Consider the following 6,000-nt stretch of genomic DNA (forward strand, 5'->3'; position numbering starts at 1 on the left):
TCAGCCTGAGGACACCCAGGTGTCCTTTCTAATCCCACCTTCCTGCACCCAGCCCATAGCCCTGCAGCTTACAGCACTTTAGGTGCAGATCCAGGTACTTTTTAAAAAGAGTTTAAAGTTTTTGCCTCTACCGCCAACCTGGGCAGCGAATTCCAGACACCCACTACCCTCTGCATAAACAAGTTCTTCCTCATGTCCCCCCTACACCTTCTGCCACTTATCTTGAATCTATGTCCCATGGTTCTAGAATTCTCCATCAAGGGAAACAAATTTATCCTGTCCACTCTATCTATTCCCCTCATGTTAATTAATTGATTAAAGGTCTTAATAGGCCTCTTAATTGTCAACGGCGGGCACACTGCCGACTCTCGCACGCGCCCACCAACCAAAATAGCATGCGAGTGCGCGATGATGTGGGGACGCCCGCCTGACCTCACAGCGTGCTATTTCACACTCGGGCGTGTCGGGCGCACAACCGCACATCGAGCAGAAAATCCCTGCCCATAGTTCTTCTCTGTTCCCATGTTTTTGTGTTTTAAAAATGTCCGTCTGGCTCCAAATACTCTGCGCAGAATCTTTCTTTCAGTAAAATCTTTCTAAATATTTAGATATCTATATATTACACACACTGAAAATAAATATGACTCTTTACCTCTCAGCAAAGACTCAGGTTTCGCAGCTTGGGCGTGGAGAGCATTGTGACATTCTAAAGCTGTAATTACCACAGCCCATTGTCTATATTCATGATGTCACTAAAGGGGAACCTCACAATGTCACTGAAGGGGAGGGAGATTCACAGGTTTGTCCACAGGCTGTCTCTGACCACAGAAAAGGTCAGAGACCTTGGCATTGGTGGAACTCTTATTGAGTAACCTGGAAGAGAATAAAGACCCATATCTCCTCCAAAAATTGTTAGGGCCATGTGGGTTGGGAAGGTGCTCCTAGTGTTGGGGAATAGGAATCATGAAGTATGGAGACATTTGACAGGAGGAAAAAATCTGGGAGAACCAGCTAGAGGACTGAGACAAGAGGGAGCATTGAGAAGGTCTATGCTAGTGTTTGAGATCACTACAAGACAGGTATCAGGGGTTGGTAAGGGGGACAGAGGAGCGTTGTGATATGGCAGCATTGGTGGGAGTCGGGATTGTTGGTGTGTGGGAGAATTTTGGATGGCTGGAAACTGGAAGATGTGTTGCAGGATTAAGTCATATCTATTTTTTTCAATTGATCTGCAATTAAAGAAGAAAGATTTGAATTTATGTAGTGCTTTTCATGACCACCAGATATCCCAGAGTGTTTTATGGTTAATAAAATACTTTTGAAGTGTAGTCACTATTGGGGGAGATAGTTGTGTAGCGGTAATGTCACTAGACTAGTAATCCAGAGACCCAGGCTAATGTTCTGGAGATAAATAAAAACAAAATACTGCAGATGGTGGAAATCTGAAATAAAAACAAAAAGTGCTGGAAAAATTCAGGTCTAGCAGCATTTGTGGAGAGAGAAACGGCATTAACATGTTGAGTCCAATCTGACTCTTCTTTGGACCAAGAAGAGTCATATTGGATTTGAAACGTTAATTCTGTTTTTCTCTCCAAGGTTCCTGCCAGACCTCCTGAGTTTTCCCAGCACTTTTAGTGCTTATTTTAATATTCTGGGGACACGGGTTCAAAATCCCACCATGGCAGCTGGTGCAATTTAAATTCAATTAATAAATCTGGAATTAAAAGCTAGTCAAGTATTGGTGACAGTGACCATGACAACTATCATCAATTGTTGTAAAAATCCCATCTGGTTCACTAATGTCCTTTAGGGAAGGAAATCTGCCATCTTTACCTGATTTGGTCTACATGTGACTCCAGACCCACAGCAATGTGGTTGACTCTGAAATGGCCTAGCAAGCCATTCATATCAAGAGCAATTAGTGATGGGCAACAAAATGCTGGCCTGGTCAGCAATGCCCACACCCCTTAAAATGTATGAAATGTGGCAACCAATTGGTGCATAGCAAATTCCCACAAATAGCAATGTGACAATGACCAGATAATTTGGTTTTTTTTATGTTGATTGAGGGGCAAATATTGAGACCAGGGATAACTCTCCATCAGAACATCGCCATGGGATCTCTGAGGAGGTTTTACATCTCATCCCAAACACAGCACCTCCAACAGGGCAGCACTACCTGCAATACGACACCGGAACATCAGCCTTGATTATTGAGCTCAAGCCCTGGAGTGTTGGCCTTGAATCAGGAACCTTGTGGCTCAGCCACTGCTACACTTAATTTTAATCTAACCTGAACGAGCCCTCATCAGGCATTGGGATGCCCAATTTGTGGATTTGAGCTATGTCCCACGCTGGCCAGCATCCAGCCACATGTTGCTGTAGGTTTTCAAAATTACCCGCTTCTTTACCAAAGTTCAGCAGTCATTCTGCAGTCACAATGATGCCAAGAGATAAAAACAAAAAAACTGCGGATGCTGGAAATCCAAAACAAAAACAGAATTACCTGGAAAAACTCAGCAGGTCTGGCAGCATCGGTGGAGAAGAAAAGAGTTGACGTTTCGAGTCCTCATGACCCTTCAACAGAACTTGAGTTCGAGTCCAAGAAAGAGCTGAAATATAAGCTGGTTTAAGGTGTGTGTGTGGGGGGCAGAGAGATAGAGAGACAGAGAGATGGAGGGGGGGGGTGTGGTTGTAGGAACAAACAAGCAGTGATAGAAGCAGATCATCAAAAGATGTCAACGACAATAGTACAATAGAACACATAGGTGTTAAAGTTAAAGTTGGTGATATTATCTAAACGAATGTGCTAATTAAGAATGGATGGTAGGGCACTCAAGGTATAGCTCTAGTGGGGGTTTTTTTTTATAATGGAAATAGGTGGGAAAAGGAAAATCTTTATAATTTATTGGAAAAAAAGGAAGGGGGAAACAGAAAGGGGGTGGGGACGGGGGAGGGAGCTCACGACCTAAAGTTGTTGAATTCAATATTCAGTCCGGAAGGCTGTAAAGTCCCTAGTCGGAAGATGAGGTGTTGTTCCTCCAGTTTGCGTTGGGCTTCACTGGAACAATGCAGCAAGCCAAGGACAGACATGTGGGCAAGAGAGCAGGGTGGAGTGTTAAAATGGCAAGCAACAGGGAGGTTTGGGTCATTCTTGCGGACAGACCGCAGGTGTTCTGCAAAGCGGTCGCCCAGTTTACGTTTGGTCTCTCCAATGTAGAGGAGACCACATTGGGAGCAACGAATGCAGTAGACTAAGTTGGGGGAAATGCAAGTGAAATGCTGCTTCACTTGAAAGGAGTGTTTGGGTCCTTGGACGGTGAGGAGAGAGGAAGTGAAGGGGCAGGTGTTGCATCTTTTGCGTGGGCATGGGGTTGTGCCATAGGAGGGGGTTGAGGAGTAGGGGGTGATGGAGGAGTGGACCAGGGTGTCCCGGAGGGAGCGATCCCTACGGAATGACCCTGACATTGTCATCAAACCCGCTGACAAGGGTGGTGCTGTTGTTGTCTGGCGCACTGACCTCTACCTCACGGAGGCTGAGCGTCAACTCGCAGACACTTCCTCCTACCTCTCCCTGGACCATGACCCCACCACTGAACATCAAGCCACTGTTTCCAGGACTGTCACTGACCTCATCTCCTCTGGGGATCTCCCTCCCACAGCTTCCAACCTGATAGTCGCCCAACCTCGGACGGCCCGCTTCTATCTCCTACCCAAAATCCACAAACAGAACTGCCCCAGTAGACCGATCATCTCAGCTTGCTCCTGCCCCACAGAACTCATTTCTCGTTATCTTGACTCCCTTCTCACTCCCCTTGTCCAGTCCCTTCCCACCTACATCGGTGATTCCTCTGACACCTTACATCACATCAACAATTTCCAGTTCCCTGGCCCTTACCGCTTCCTCTTCACCATGGACGTCCAATCCCTCTACACCTCCATCCCCCACCAGGATGGTCTGAGGGCCCTTAGCTTCTTCCTCGAACAGAGGCCTAAACAATCCCCATCCACCACTACTCTCCTCCGTCTGGCTGAACTTGTTCTCACGCTGAACAATTTCTCCTTCAACTCCTCTCACTTCCTCCAAATAAAAGGTGTGGCTATGGGTACCTGCATGGGCCCCAGCTATGCCTGTCTCTTTATGGGGTATGTGGAACATTCCTTGTTGCAGTCCTACTCCGGCCCCCTTCCACAACTCTTTCTCCGGTACATCGATGAGTACTTCGGTGCCGCTTCATGCTCTCGTCAGGACTTGGAAAAATTTATTAATTTTGCTTCCAATCTCCACCCCTCCATCATTTTCACGTGGTCCATCTCTGACACTTCCCTTCCCTTCCTTGACCTCTCTGTCTCAATCTCTGGTGATAGACTGTCCACCAATATCCATTACAAACCCACCGACTCCCACAGCTATCTCGACTACAGCTCCTCACACCCCGCTTCCTGTAAGGACTCCATCCCATTCTCTCAGTTCCTTCGCCTCCGTCGCATCTGTTCCGATGATGCTACATTCAAAAACAGTTCCTCTGACATGTCCTCCTTCTTCCTTAACCGAGGTTTTCCACCCACGGTCGTTGACAGGGCCCTCAACCGTGTCCGGCCCATCTCCCACGCATCCGCCCTCACGCCTTCTCCTCCCTCCCAGAAACATGATAGGGTCCCCCTTGTCCTCACTTATCACCCCACCAGCCTCCGCATTCAAAGGATCATCCTCCGCCATTCCCGCCAACTCCAGCATGATGCCACCACCAAACACATCTTCCCTTCACCCCCCTTATCGGCATTCCGTAGGGATCGCTCCCTCCGGGACACCCTGGTCCACTCCTCCATCACCCCCTACTCCTCAACCCCCTCCTATGGCACAACCCCATGCCCACGCAAAAGATGCAACACCTGCCCCTTCACTTCCTCTCTCCTCACCGTCCAAGGACCCAAACACTCCTTTCAAGTGAAGCAGCATTTCACTTGCATTTCCCCCAACTTAGTCTACTGCATTCGTTGCTCCCAATGTGGTCTCCTCTACATTGGAGAGACCAAACGTAAACTGGGTGACCGCTTTGCAGAACACCTGCGGTCTGTCCGCAAGAATGACCCAAACCTCCCTGTCGCTTGCCATTTTAACACTCCACCCTGCTCTCTTGCCCACATGTCTGTCCTTGGCTTGCTGCATTGTTCCAGTGAAGCCCAACGCAAACTGGAGGAACAACACCTCATCTTCCGACTAGGGACTTTACAGCCTTCCGGACTGAATATTGAATTCAACAACTTTAGGTCGTGAGCTCCCGCCCCCATCCCCACCCCCTTTCTGTTGCCCCCTTCCTTTTTTTTCCAATAAATTATAAAGATTTTCCTTTTCCCACCTATTTCCATTATAAAAAAAACCCCACTAGAGCTATACCTTGAGTGCCCTACCATCCATTCTTAATTAGCACATTCGTTTAGATAATATCACCAACTTTAACTTTAACACCTATGTGTTCTATTGTACTATTGTCGTTGACATCTTTTGATGATCTGCTTCTATCACTGCTTGTTTGTCCCTACAACCACACCCCCACCCCCCTCCACCTCTCTGTCTCTCTATCTCACCGCCCCCCACACACACACCTTAAACCAGCTTATATTTCAGCTCTTTCTTGGACTCGAACTCAAGTTCTGTTGAAGGGTCACGAGGACTCGAAACGTCAACTCTTTTCTTCTCCGCCGATGCTGCCAGACCTGCTGAGTTTTTCCAGGTAATTCTGTTTTTGTTTTACAATGATGCCAAGCCTGGAGAATGAGGGGTCCAGTGGGTGCTCAATGTAAACCAATCGCTTGTGGCAGGTCGAACGGGCGGGATCATGTTACGATCGACAGCATTTCTGACCAATTAGAGCAAGGAAGATGGGCACTATCGTGGCCAAGCGGACCAATCGGATCTGGCCCTTTTTCCAGACCAAAGAAGGAGCGACTGTGATCAATCCAGAGTTCATTTGTAATGTAACTAATGTTTGTCTCCGG

Source organism: Carcharodon carcharias, chromosome 8, assembly GCF_017639515.1.
Source record: "Carcharodon carcharias isolate sCarCar2 chromosome 8, sCarCar2.pri, whole genome shotgun sequence".
Taxonomy (NCBI): domain Eukaryota; kingdom Metazoa; phylum Chordata; class Chondrichthyes; order Lamniformes; family Lamnidae; genus Carcharodon; species Carcharodon carcharias.